The sequence below is a fragment of the Panthera tigris genome, chromosome E3 (genome assembly GCF_018350195.1).
Source record: "Panthera tigris isolate Pti1 chromosome E3, P.tigris_Pti1_mat1.1, whole genome shotgun sequence".
Lineage (NCBI taxonomy): Eukaryota > Metazoa > Chordata > Mammalia > Carnivora > Felidae > Panthera > Panthera tigris.
In genome coordinates this window covers 28654716-28669055 of record NC_056675.1, presented here as the reverse complement: position 1 = coordinate 28669055, position 14340 = coordinate 28654716, and the positions used below count along the sequence as shown (strand labels likewise).

Here is a 14340-nt window from a genome sequence, read left to right as displayed (position 1 = left end):
AGGGGGTCACCTAAACGTGTTAATCAACATTAACCATCACAGTAAGGAGTTGATCAGAACGATGTGCCCCCAGATGGGATGCCATAGAAAGTGCCTCTACCACCAAGGAAATATTCTTCCAGAAATGAAAAGGGGTGGGGATGGGGGCCAAAGCAGGCAGAACCTCTGGGTCCAACACCCCAGGAAACGCGAGGCACAGGGAACACACTACATACTGTCATGGGGGGAAGGGGGGGGTGGTGCAATGAAATCCACAGGTGGGAAAGCATAAGACAAATGACTCCATTTCTTTAAGAACATACAGAAAAAAAAGGAGAGAAATTTATAAACTAGAAGCGGGGGGCGAGGGGGTTTTGAGACGCAGAGGAAAAGCGGGAGATGAAGACAAAGCCCAGTTTGATCATTACCAAAGTGGAGCGCTAGGTGCCTGGGGGGTGTCCTAGTGACCTCTCTACTTGGGCATATGTTGGAACGTTTTCACAATGAAAAAGTCAAACAAGGACAATAAAAGACTAACAGGGAGAGAGGAAGGGGAAGAAACACACATTCTCTCCCCACAACGCACACATACAGGGCAAATCAGAAGCAAGGGCACATTTCACATTTTTAAAAAGCCACCCCTGGGGCTCCCGGGTGGCTTAGTCGGTTGACCTTCTGACTTCGGCTAAGGTCACCATCTCACGGTTCATGAGTTCGAGCCCCACACCAGGCTCTCTGCCATCGGCACAGAGCCCGCTTTAGATCCTCTGTCCCCCTCTCTCTCTATCCCTCCCCTGCTTGCGCTCTCTCAAAAAAATAAAGAAACCTTAAAAAAATAAAATAAAATAAAAAGCCACCCCTCACATGGAAAGTTTTGAGAAAGTGAATGCGGTTGTAAGAAAAAACAAAGTCCCGACCCATGCCTCCACAAAGAAAAATGTAGGAGATAATCAAGAAAAATCAAACATTAACACAATATCCTTTATATTAGGGAAACTGTTAAATTCTTCGGTGTGACAATGGCACTGTGGTTCCACCTATTTAGGGTCCCTTCCGGGGCGCCTGGCTGGCTCAGTCAGAAGAGCACACAACTCTTGATCTCGGGGTCATGAGTTCGAGCCCCACCCTGGGCGTAGAGATCACTTAAATGAGTAAACTTTTAAAATGTATTTAGGGTGCCTTCTTTTCAGAGCCAGTGGGAAGGAGTTGTAGCTGAACTAACAAACCTGGGGTTGAGGGATGGGGTGCCTCAGGTGGGTTAAGCTGTTCCATTGACTTCTGCATGCTTGGCCTTTTTCTTTAAAAGGAAAAATGCTACTGTATCACCTGTGTGCCACTGTCTTCCGTGTGTAAGCCGTATCGCTGTCACACGCCTCCCACTTGGCCCTTAGGTCATTGCCGGGGCCAAGTCTTCTGAATACCAGCAGGGAAGTCAACACTCACAGCGGGGTCAGCAAGTAACATCAGCACGCTGTTGGGAATCTCGCATTACGGTCAGCTCCCCCTAACAGATAAGGACACAGAGGCCCAGAGAGGTGACGGCATCTGCCTGAGGTCACACAGCTCAACGGTAAGAGAGCCAGGTTCTGAGCCCACGTCTGATTCCACAGCCCCTGCCCTTCTGCCTCCCACGTGAACCCAAAGGGCTTGGCAGAAGCTCGACGGAGAATTTGCAATAAATGAACCGACCCTAGCAGGTACCCACCCAACACAGTGCCTCACGTGCACATTTGAACCAAGAAGGCAAATGCAAAAAAGGACATACTACGTGATTCTGTTTATAGGAGGGTTCAAAACCAAGCAAAAATGTCCCTATGGTGACACAAGTCAGATGTCTTAACTGGAAGAACAGAAGCCGAGGGGGGCTTATGGGGCTGATGTTCTGCTGCCTTTTTTTTTTTTTTTAAGTTTATTTATTTATTTTGAGAGAGAGTGGGAGAGGGGCAGAGAGAGAGGAACAGAGAGAAAATCCCAAGCAGGCTCTGCACTGTCAGCTCAGAGCGCAACCTGGGGCTCAAACTCCCAAACCTGGAGATACGACCGGAGTGGAAATCAGGAGTTGGACACTTAACCCGCTGAGCTACCAAGGCGGCCCCGTGCACTTTTCTGATACAAAGTATATACTTCCATGAAAACTTCTGGTTTCCTTTTTTCTTCTTTATGCTAAAACACACATCACATAAAATTGACCACCTTAACCATCTGAGTGCACAGTTCAGTAGTGTTAAGTACACTTCTGTTGGTGTGCAATGAAACATTTTTAAAATAGTACCAAGGGGCACCTGGGTGGCTGAGTCGGTTAAGCATCCAATTTCAGCTCAGGTCATGATCTCACGGTTGGTGGGTTCGAGCCCCGCATCGGGCTGTCTGTTGTGAGCACAGAGCCCACTTCGGATCCTCGGTCCCCTAACCGCGCCCCCCCAGCCCCTCCCCCGCCGGTTCAATCACTCACTCAATCAATCAATCAACTAAAAATTATAAAATAGTTTCTAAATACACTCAAGAGGGCTTGGGGGAAAGTTCTGAGCAACATGTCAATGAACTGGGTTCCTTCTAATTGCAATGTTGGTCAGCTGCCTTAAAAGTCAGAAAAACACCAAAAAACACAACAGAAGAATACAAGGACACAGGAATCCCCATCGCCAGGAACTCTGTCTAATCTAAGAATCAAAAACACAAACAAGACCGAGTGTAAAGAGTCCGTCTCTGTCCAAAAAAGGAGACAGAGAAGCTGGCTGGCTTCCTCAGGGCTTTGCTGTTTCTAACAGTTACGATGCACGAAATCTGCTTTGGTCACAGGCAAGAGGAAGCCTGGCTTCACCCGAGAACAGCATTTCCCAGAGTGTGCTCCCTGGAACCCTAGTCCCTTGAAATATTAAGGGGTGGGGGTTGGGTGGGATTCAGGGAGATTGAGATACTCTTCGAAAGAAAACGACTCTGTGGTTAAATCCACTGGCAAAGTGCTCCCTCCCCCCACCCCCGCCCCACCCACATCCCCACCCCCCACCTGTGCATGGAAAGGCAGGACAATATCAGGACATCCAAGACTTTGGCAGGTCCTAAAACCCGAAAGCGATTTTACTCCTTTAGACCCAAGGCTCCCCAAAACATTTGGCCACAGACCTCTTTTCCTACCAAACACCAATGAAATCTCACAAATATGCCCTTGAGAAAATGTAGTGAGCCTAGCAAGTTAATAATATTAACATTAGTAATCAGAGCCGCTAAATCTTTATTGGGTACCAGCTATTGTCTCCTTTAATCCCCTCAGAAACACTATAGGGTGCACCATCAACTCTGGTTTACAGAAGAGGATACGGAGGCACAGAGAGGTTAAGTAACTTGCCCATCATGGCACAGCCAGCTATGGTGGAATCTGAATAAAGGTGTATTTTCAAGGTGATCTTTCCTGCTTTGTCTTCTTTGAAACAGGCAGAACATTTGAGGACAGGAAACACAGGCACACCCGAGAAACATCCTGCATCAGTGTAGAAGACTCTGGATAATTTGGCTTAATCGTTATAAGGACGTGCCTCAGCATGCACCCAGAGCCTTGAGTTTTCAAAAATTTGGGACGGTGACAACCAGGTAAAAAAAAGTCCCAGGTGGGGCATTAGGGGAGGCACTGGGAGGAAGAAAATAAAAAGTAGCCTGCAAAATAACAGCAATGATCAGGGGCCCAGTTCCAGTCAGAGGACTCTCCTTGTGCTAAGTGGAAACAAAACCTGGTCTCCTGTTCCCTGCTGTGGTCCTTACTTCCAAGGAGGTTTTTCGTTTATGGTTTTTTTTTTAAGTTTATTTATTTATTTTGAGAGAGACAGAGAGCGAGAGAGAGACAAAGACAGAGAGCACAAGTGGGGGAAGGGCAGAGAGAGGGAGAGAAAGAGAGAATCCCAAGCAGGTTCCACACCACCAGTGCAGAGCCCGATGCGGGGCTCGAACTCACAGACCACGAGATCGTGACCTGAGCGGAAGCCGGACGCTTAACTGACTCAGCCACCCAGGCGCCCCTCAAACAGGGGTTTTCAATCCTGACACCATGGACGCTTGAGGCCGGTCAGTCTTTGTTGGGGGAGGGGCTGTCTTATGCATTCTAGGCTGTTTACAGCATCCCTGTCCTATACTTACTAGATGCCAGTAGCTCCTCCCCTAGCTCCTCCCCTTGTCAGTTTCTTTTTTTTTTTTTTTAAAGTTTATTAATTTTTGAGAGAGACAGAGACAAAGTGCGAGCGGGGGAAGGGCAGAGAGAGAGGAAGACACAGAATCCGAAGCAGGCTCCAGGCTCTGAGCTGTCAGCACAGAGCCCGACGCGGGGCTCGAACTCACGAACCATGAAATCATGACCTGAGCTGAAGTCGGACTCTTGAACCAACTGAGCCGCCTATGCGCCCCCAGCCCTGCCAGTTTTAACAACCCAAAGGCCTCTGGACATTGCCAGATGTCTCCTGGGGGGTGGGGCGACATCGTCCCCGGTGAGATCCACTGCTTTAGAAGAAAACCCAGGACTCTCTGCAGAAGACAGTTAAGGCCTGGAAGGCCAACTGCTGGAGGTGACACGGGGGCAGTGAACACATCCCAAGACAAAACGCAGACGCCCAGAGGTCGGGGGCTGAAGGGGCACCTGCAGGGGTATTACGAAGGACAGATGGACACTAAGGACGCTTCAGGGATCGAGGGGTGCTCTCAAACTTTTTGATGAAAACAAAGGACTCTGTGGCTATGAGGTCAGCAACGTGTGACACAACACGGCTCAGTGTGTCCGCTGTGCACGCGGTCCTGATTTCCCCGCCAACACCACACAGCTTCATTCTTTCAGCACAAACAAGCTGTTCTTCAGCCTCTGTGAAACCACCCGGTTACAAGTCCCAGTTCCGCCACGAATTCGCGGGGTGCCTGTGGCCAAGTCACTCTCCCCCTCTGAGCCTTGCATGTTTCATCTGGGGGGAGAAAGTGGGCTGGCCTGACATTGACATTCTATGGGATCTGTGATTCCGTATCAAAGGGCTGGAATCGGACCACACAAGACCGTTCAGCTTGGTGTGTTTTAACATCAGCTTTATCTTCCCCAGAGGGACACAGGGGTAAAAAGATCCTGCCCTTTCTGCTTCCGCACTAATAAAAAATGAATCAAATACCCCAGGGCCCGAATAGTATAGGATTTGCACATCATCACGCCTGGTCGACAGCTTCCCTGAAGACTTTATTGCCAAGGGGCTGGCTCAAGAGCTTGGACCACAGACACAAACCTAAGTGTCCCCAGGGGTCACGGGAGCAATTGGGCCGAGAGCCCTCTTACCCCGCCTAGAGATGGTGGTAGCTCCTTCACTCCAGCTGGGGTCACCTCATGAGTATGTGGACCCTGAACTTCCAGGCTTGCAGTCGACCCAGAAGTCTGACTTTAGGTGCGAAACAGCCGCCACTCAAGTTAAATCATCGCACAGTTTAAGCGCCGTGCAGACGAAATGAACGCCCTCTGAGCCCGGTCTAGGACACAGTCCACCAGCTGGAAGGACCTCCGCATCGGAGAAACTAGTTCAAGTCCTGGGGCAGGTGTGGAAGGAGCCGGGCGTGTAGAGGGAAACAGGAGAGGGTCCAGGATCCTAACATGCATCAGTTCTCTCTGCCCCAAGCTGTCTGCATGAGACAATTGGATTCTAAATCTGTTATTGGTAATAGCCACCGTAATTACTGGGCCCCTTCTATTCATGGGGTATCGGGCCAGGCCATTTATTAAATACCCCAGCTCGCTATGTGTCCTAAGTGTTCAGCAAGGTGAGCATAATTTATTATTCCTGTAAGATTACAGAGGTCCTGGAAAGTAAACTAAATTAAAAGCCTTCTCTTGCAAAAGCTGGAGTCGGGATTTAAACCCAGATTCACCTGACGCCCAATCTACTCTTAGCAGAAAAGCTCTTGCTTGCTTCAAGGCCTGGTCCCCTCTGCACTCCCCCCATCAATCATACCACCCCCCACCTCCCCAGGGTGTGATCCCAAGGAAGCCCTACTTCACCTTAACAGGAAAAAGGCGAGCAGTGGACCATTTCACTGTTGCTTTGGGACATCTCCCCTGACTTAAATACTGTGTTTAAAGTAACTCCAGGGCACCTGGGTGGCTCAGTCGGTTAAGGGTCTGACTTCGGCTCAGGTCATGATCTCACAGTTTATGAGTTCAAGCCCCACTTCGGGCTCTGTGCCGACGGCTTGGAGCCCGGAGGCTGCTTTGGATTCTGTGTCTCCCCCTCTCTCTGCCCCTCCCCGGCTCATGCTGCCTCTCTCTCTCTTTGTCTCTCAAAAATAAATAAATATTAAGAAATAAATAAAGTAACTCCAGAAGGAAGTTTTTTAGTGAGTAGAGTGAAATTATTTTTCTCTCCTACCAAGAGAACTTGGTTAGCAAGAGACACGATATAGCTCCTATGAAGAACACTTTTGGGAAAGAGAGAACTGGTCATTTCCGGCCCTCAAAGCCCCAGGGTATTTTGTATCTTCCAGCCCTGGCATAACGTGCTTACAATTAATGTACAGTCTCGAATGTGACAGACATTTCTCAATATCTATCCATTTTAAATGCACGTGCCCTCTGACTTGGCCATTGCATTGCTGGGAATTGATCTTACAGATAAATTCATGTAATTAGACAAAAATAGATATAGGATGTTCCCTGAAACACTCTAAGTGATGGGGAGCAGCTGGTATGTTTCCATAAGGGGTTATTTCAGTAAGAAGCTGTACTTTCCAATAATAGAGGATTATACAGCTGATTTTTAAACATGCCAAAACATGCCGGTAGAGAAAGATGTTGAAGATCTACGATTAAGTGGGGAAAAAAAATCCTAATGTCCGGAATGCCAGTTTTTTTTTTTTTTTTTTCTGACAAAAAGGAAATTCGACGTAGCAAAGTTTTGGAAAGATACCCAAGAATACACTGACCGTGATTACACCTAGGGGGTAAGGAAGAATCGAGAGGGCAAGGAGGAAGGGGCTCAGGGAGACAGGCATTCTACGAGGAGACGGGGACTGGCAATCGTGACCCCAGATCAGGACCCAGCGGCCTCAGACCGAGGCCCCTTTTGAGATTCTACGTCATCTGCTCCACGGTTCGCTTCACCAGGGGAAGGAAGGAACGGGTATAGTAATGGGGCAAGTTCAAGCCTGCATGAGTGAGCAGGGGTCGAGTCCTGCGGGCCCTTTCTTGGGGACTTTGATGAGGGCTGTTCCATCCAAACCCTCGAATCACTAATGCAGGTTCAAGGTACGGGACTCCCCCGTGCAGGAGCAGTGGACAGCACTAGCTAGTTCCTCCCTCACCTGAGCCTTACAAAATTCCTGCAAATTCCCGCTTGGCCTTCTCCGAACTCAGCCTTTCCTCCAACGTGTGGCCATGGCTCCACTGTTTAAAGGTCAGGGGAGGAGGGAGGAGAGACCCCAGGGAGCCAAAGAGCCACCTGAAAAGCCAGATAGGTTCCCATTCCTAGGAGAGCCCTTCCAGGATGCCATGATGGCCCGAAATGAATCACAAATGGGCCAGTAGAACTGGAATGTGCCTGGCGTAGGGGAGCAAGCGTGGCCATATTCAAGTAGAAGGTTCTAACTACCACCTTCATGCCAAATAGGGATTGGGATTATGGAGGCAGGACACAAAAGGAAAATAAGGGAAAAGATTCTCCTTTACAGAATGGTCACACGATAGGCTTGCTGTGCCACATGAAGCACAATCCTTAAGGTCTCTGGGCACGTATGTGATAAATAATCGCCCACTGAAGTGAGGCAGAGGCCAGGTGATGCTACCCCCTTCGTGTGCATTATCCCACTTAATCCTCCCGACAGGGTAATCCCTTGGGCTCTAGAGTTACAAAGAGCTCTGCAGGATCCAGTCTTCCTCCTGGGCCAGTCAAGCTATCCTGAGCAAGTTATTCAGACCACAGTAGTAAAAAGGGGCCAACAACAATATCTCCTCCCAAGGGTTGTTGCGAAGATGGTAACATGATGCCAGTTAAGGGCTCAGCGTGTCGACTGGCCAAAGCGCTCACCAAACATGAGCTATTCTCCCCACCCCACCCCCATTTTTCAGATGGGAAAACGGAGGTTTGTGAAGTCCGGTGTGGAGGATTTCCAAACTTGCTCATGACATTCTAGGATTCCAGCGGATTTAACAGCAGACTTGGTTTTCCGGAAAAATCTCACACGGATCTGATTTGAGAATTACACGGAAATCCATTTCAATTTCCAACAGGGCGTCCGCCTGCTTGGCCCCGATGTGCTGAAGAAAGAAGAGACCCTTCCTCCTCCAAAATAAAACTGTCAAGAAAGGCCGTGTGAGTGCCCAGCGAGAAGGCACCCTTCTTCGAAACTGGAAGAATGCCCTCCCCAAGAACCGAGTCTGCCAGCTCCTTGATCCTAGACATCAACAGCCTCCAGAACGTTCCCCTGCAGGTCCCTAAGATCACAAGTCCTAATCTAACTGATTTAGTCAGTAATGAGCACCAAATGCTGAATAGGAGACCCAGGTCCTTGGAGGTGAATCAATTCGGATGGCGGTCGGTCAAGTCACGATTCTGACTGGCTGGTTTGGCCAAACCTTGGTGGGGCAGAGCTCCGGGAAGAGGGAACACAGAGGAGACCATGCCAGAGGAAGACACGGAATTAGGAGACTGTGGGGGCCTGCCCCGAATGAAGAGTGTTAGAGAAATTCGTTACAGGATTGGACAGTAATCCTTATGGTCTTGTGGAGCCTTGGAGTTAGTTAACTGCCACTGCGATATGGTCTGGCAAAGATAATCACCAGGTATTGTTTTCTACTCCTATCTTGGAAAGCAGTAGTTTAATAAACCCGAGTGGCTAAAAACATTTTTTGAATTAAAAAAAAAAATTCCCAATAAGAGAGGAGCAGGGAAAAATAATCCTCCTTTCCTCCCAAATGTCTTCTCCTCTGGGCCCCTCCACTTGTTCCCAAATGGGAAGGACAAGGGCCAAGAAATCCCCCAGAGTCACGACCAACAAAGCTGTGTTACGACGCTAATTTGCAAGCGAGCCGGGTATGGCCTCATGGAAAACACTACCATACATGGCCATGTTTGCCTCAATCTCAGCCCTCGGACAGAAAAGTAATGGTAACAAATCCATAACAAATACCTTGTACGGAAGAACATGTCTATTTCAGATGCGAAAATAAAAAACCACGGTGTGTACCAGGCGAGCCCCAGAAGCTTCTTGGAGAAAGCTCGTCTAGTTCATGAGTTAGACTCTTGGGATGGCAGTCTACCCATCGGCCCCAGCTAGATTACCACACCACCAGGGGACAAACGGTGCGTTTTATTTTAAATTCCCAAAAGGTCAGCTTATGTTTTCTCCAGAGAGAAGATGATAAACCCTTGCTTTCCGGAAGCATGTGGTCCCCCCAGAAACTTGACTCCAAAAGACGTTTTGTTCATGGTAAAGACAAAAGGTGGTGGGTCAAGATCACATAGCCTTGGTATCAGACAGACCCAGGAATGGATTCCACCACTTGCTAGCTGTGTGATGTTGGGCGAGTTACTTAACCTCCCTGAGCCTCAGCTGCCTTTTGACTAAACAGTCATCATGGTGCCTCCTTAAAAGGTTATTGCAACATTTAGATGAGATAAATTAAATCAAACACTGCTACAGTGCCTGGTACATAAGTATCCCATCAGTGGTGGCTATCTCAATGGAAAAGCACCAAGGGAAGACTTCCTTCCACAGAAATTCAACCTCCTATTTTACACCTTGCCATCCAATGCCTTTCAGCCCAGCATCTTCCAGTTCCCTCTCTGTAAAAACAAAACAAACAAAACAGAAAAACCTCTCCATTGGTATCTTTAAGGAAACTAAACCAATCGAGAAGACGAAGCAAAACACAACTATGCAAATCGGTTTACTAACAATCCACCTGCCTTCCCTTGGCCAAACCCTGGCCACTTAACCATTTAATCTCTCAGTTCTTAACACTGTAACCAAACCCTCTCCTTGGGTTTCTAACTATTTTCTCTAACGTCTTGATAAGCATAGCTTTGAATGGCGCCCTTCCTCAGGCAGCAAAATCCCCACCAGCTCTCTGTGCAGGGGGAAAACTGAAACAGACATCAGCCAGACTTTTTCTCACTTTGGTCCACTTTGTGGGGACGTTCAGAGCAACATGGGTTCCAGCTACTCACAGGAAACCCCAGGGCACTCTTACTTAACACACCTGCAGGTCATGGATGCAAATTGAAACTGTCTCATCTGCCTGGGTATTTGAAGCCCTTGGGGTCAACCTGGATAAGATTTTTTTTTTTTTTTTTAACTTTGGAATGGGGGAGGGGAGTCTGGAAGAAAACTGGGCTGTGATAAGTCAACTGCATCATAACCAGCCCTCCCTCTCTAGGGTGATCAACAAACACATCCTCTAAACTGATGAAAAACGCACTCCCCTTTCTGCGAAGCATCTGCCCACGTGTTTTTCACTGATTTAGCATGTTTTCAACAGAATTAAGCCAGGCTTCCAAATCCACTCAGAGCGTTACTTTGCCCGCCTCTGTGATTGGAAATGACTTTCTAGGGAAGTTCAGCTGTACTTTATCTGTGCCTAGAATAAAAGTTAGAAGCCAATGGAAGCTGCTCCTCTGAGATTTGAAGGGATCACATCTCCCAGATGTGTCTCATAAGAATCATCTGGGAGTCCTCCTTTTTTTTAAGTACAGTTTTTCTGGAGATTCAAGTGTAACTGGAGGTGAGCCCGGAATTTCTGTCTTTAACAAGTACCCCCAAGGTGGCACTTCTGGTTGGCCACCTGGGGAGATGGAGGTTTGGGGAAAACCTAGGTTGATGAAGCAGAGAAATGAAAACTGTGAATCCCCACCTCCTCACCAGAGTCCTTGACCGGATGACAAGGATGGCAACAGAAACACCTTGCTGCTCCCCAGGCCCTGTAGGATGACCCCTACCCAGCTGCCCACCCCCCAGTGCCACCCTACTTACAGATCTCCAACTGGGGGGACAGCGGAGAAGAAACCGGGTGGAGAGCTCAGATCTGGCACACCTCCCAGGCAGGGGCGTCCAAATCTCCCGGCTCGCCCGGGAAGCCTCTCTTTATAGACCCGGAGCTGCCCCCGGTGGGAAAGAGGAGGCGGCCCGGGGGGAGGAGGGGGGAGGGTCCCAGGCTGCTGGCTCCGCAGCGCCCCCTGCAGGGCCCGGGAAGCGCGGCGTTTTGTGCCGTTCCTGGCCTCACCTGCGGCGGCGCTGGGACAGGGGCGCACACGTGGCGGGGACCCAGGGGGCTGTGGCGCTCCCCGCAGAAGAGTTCGGGCCGGTGTCTCACACCGCACCCCCCCCCAACCCGGCTCTGGGACACTCACCGAGGCTATGATTCCCAGAGCAAGGGGCCGAGCGATCAGCGTCTGGGAGCGGGGAGGGGAGTTGCTTGAGAAGGTCTCCCTTCAGTCAGTGCACGACCCCGATTTTAACCGCTTCCTTCCCCTCGGAGGGGGCAAATGTGGGGGTCTGAATTGCCACCTCCCAGCCCCGCTCCCCCTTTTATTTGCCATCCAGTGCCTGGAAAGGGGGCCGGCCGCACTGCATGAAGGGTAGAGGAAGGGGATTTTTTGAACTTTGCAAAGTGCAAGGCAGGAGCCCCCGACGGCTGGGAATCGTTTGGGAAGGGGAAGTTTTTATTTTTCCCAACTTGCTATTCCACCTCCACCCACAAGAAAAAGTGGGGGGTGGGGGTGGGGACCCAACAACCTGCTGCAGGGACTTGAGGCCCGGATGTGCCATTCGCTGACTGCCTGACCTCAGGCGAGTCACTTCCCTGCTCTGAGCCTCAGTCTCTGCAGCGGAAAAATGGGTGTGTGTGTGTGTGTGTGTGTCGGGGAGGGTATATTTATGTAACTTGCAAGGTGTGAGTCAGGATGCAAAGAGAAAGTGGGTGCGACCCTGCCCTTGCAAGTTCCCAACTCTTCTTCCCCCGCCCAAGAAGTTCCTGCAAATGAAGAAGCTGCTTAAAACTTCACCCCTCCTCCCCTCTCTCTTAGGACCCCTCCCCCCCCTTCTCTGCCTGTGTCTGTCAATCTGTTCGTCTCTCTCGCATACTTCTGATGGCAGTGACTCTCCATCACTCTTTCTTCCTGCCTTGCGGTCACTCTGCATGTCTCTGTCTCTCACTTTCTCCTCTGTCTCCCTCTGCCTCTGGCCTGTGTCTCTCCCGACCTCTCCCGCGGTCTCTGGCTTTGTGTCTCTCCCGGACGTCTCCCACTGTCTCCCTCTATCTCTGGCCCTGCGTCTCTGGCTCCGGCTCTCCGTCGCCGGCTCTCTCCCCGGCTCTCCGTCTTCTCCCGGGCTCCGTCGCCCGCACGCACACAGGCCATAAAAGGAAGCCGAGGCGGTGGGCTGGCCCCGCGCCAGGCCGGGGACCCGCGCGCCCCGCTCCCCGCCCCGCACGGGCCCCGGGTCCCCGGGCCGGTCCTCCCTCCGCGGGCGCGGCGGGGGGCGCTGGGCGGGCGACAACCCAAAAAGGGCAGGCGCGGGCGCCTTCCTGCAGGAATCCCCAGCGCCGCATACCAGCCCGGGGCTGCCCGCTCCCCCTGACTAAATATGGTGCGGAGCGGCCTCCCGGCGCGGCGGGCGCGGGGGAGGGCGCGCTGCCTCCGGCCGCTGCGACTGCGCCGCGCGGGCCCACGTGGGCCCCAGCTACTCCCAGCCACAGGGCTTGGGGAGGGGGTCGGAGGAGCTGGGAAGACCCCCGCCGGGCTCCGGGCTTCGCACGCACCCCACCTAGGTCCGCAACCCCTCCCTGGGTAACCGGATCGGATGGGGGAGGGGGCTTGCCTGATCACCCCCATTTTGCAGGTGAGAAAACTGAGGTCCCAGAGCAGCGAAGAGATTTGCCCAGGCTCCCGATGGGACTGGAGCCCACCGTTGCCATGATTCGCTTCCAGAAGGACTTTAAAGGGAAAGGGAGATGCCCAGGTGAATTGGCCTGCAGGCTAAAGACAGGTCTCCGAGGTTAGTGGCCGGTGCCCCCTTTGTAGCCGTTCCGCCAGGAGCGTTCCTTTAACTGCTCCGTGCCTCAGTGTCCCTATCTGTGAGATGGGAAGAGCAGCAGTTACGTCCTGGCTGTTGGTAAACAGTCGTTGAGATGATCCATGTGAAACGGACATATTGTGCGGCTTCCTGTTAGCTATTATTCCCAGCCAACTTGAAACCACAGGCCTTGGGTGCCTGATGGCGAGGGCAGGCCTGTCCCCCCTCCAGCCACCCCGCTCCCCAGAGTATCTCAGACCCTCTTGATCACTTCCTCAGGCTCTGCTGCTTTCTGAAGCCTGCTCTCTCTCTATTCTGAAGCCACAGAATAGTCCGTGAACTGAGCCTGTGTTTTCTCAGGGAGGAGCACAGAGCGACAGAATCTTTGCCTCAACTACCTTACTGGGTTGTTAAACAGGACAACATATGTGAAGGCCTTATATAAAGCATTCCATACCTTTCTGGTACGTTCTATCAGTGCTCAGGGACAGTCATTCATTAAATATGTGTCCAGTGCCAAAGCTCAGATGTTTGAATCTTCAAAAGTGCATTGTTACAGTAATTAAAGCAAATGCCTGTTTTATTTCTCATGGCTCAAAAAGCCAGTTATTTTAAGATCAAGGGGGAAAAATACTTTTAAAAAAAGTGTTACTCTGAGAGCTGTCCAGTAAGTTTCCTTGGCTTGTCTTTTCTTTGAGGTGCTGTGTAATGGGAGTTTCCATAAACTCATGAAACAAGACGGCAGAGGGGAAATTTATCTCTCGGAGTCTTTTCCTTTTAGCAAAAAAGCTCAAAAGTGTGATTGTCCCCCAGTTTTTAATGATATCAAAGATCGGGGTCAACCAACCTAATTATGTAGAAGGGTATCAGCGCTCAAGGCCTCCAGCCCAAGATTTGCACAGGACCATGCCTTCTTGTGAATGAAGGGATGTCATTCCTGGCCACAAGCCTGGCTCGATCGCTCTTGCAAAAAGGCACTTCTGTTTCAGTCATGACGGCTCCACACTTCTCCAAGACAGGACCCCACAGCAGAGTGACTTGGGACGCTTTTTCCTTCATCCATTTCCACTCATGGTGCCTTTGTACCTCCAGATTCTCTAACAGGAAGGCCCCTAAAATTCTCAAGAGGAGTTTTACAGTGCCTGCCCAAACTAGACACGCTCTTGACATACGATGCGGCAAATCATACTCCTTAGGACTTACCCAAACGAGTCGAAAGCTTACGTCCATACTGCAGCCTGCAGTTGGTTTATAGCAACTTTGTTCGGAATTGCCAGAACTTGGAAGCGACCAAGATGCTATTCAGCAGGTGAGTGGACAAACCGTGGGACACTGAGGTGATGCACT

General features: G+C 50.6%; 1 protein-coding gene across 4 annotated transcripts in view; it reads right to left on the bottom strand.

The window, feature by feature from the left end:
• The window catches only part of MYH11 (myosin heavy chain 11), a 123778-nt gene extending 112732 nt beyond the window's left edge, over window positions 1-11046 (bottom strand). For all 4 annotated transcript variants that reach the window (XM_042972375.1, XM_042972376.1, XM_042972377.1 and 1 more), the window contains exon 1: window positions 10954-11046. The gene's annotated coding sequence lies outside the window, so the exon portion shown is untranslated. The remainder of the gene's footprint in view (window positions 1-10953) is intronic.
• Between the last annotated feature and the right edge of the window lie 3294 nt (window positions 11047-14340).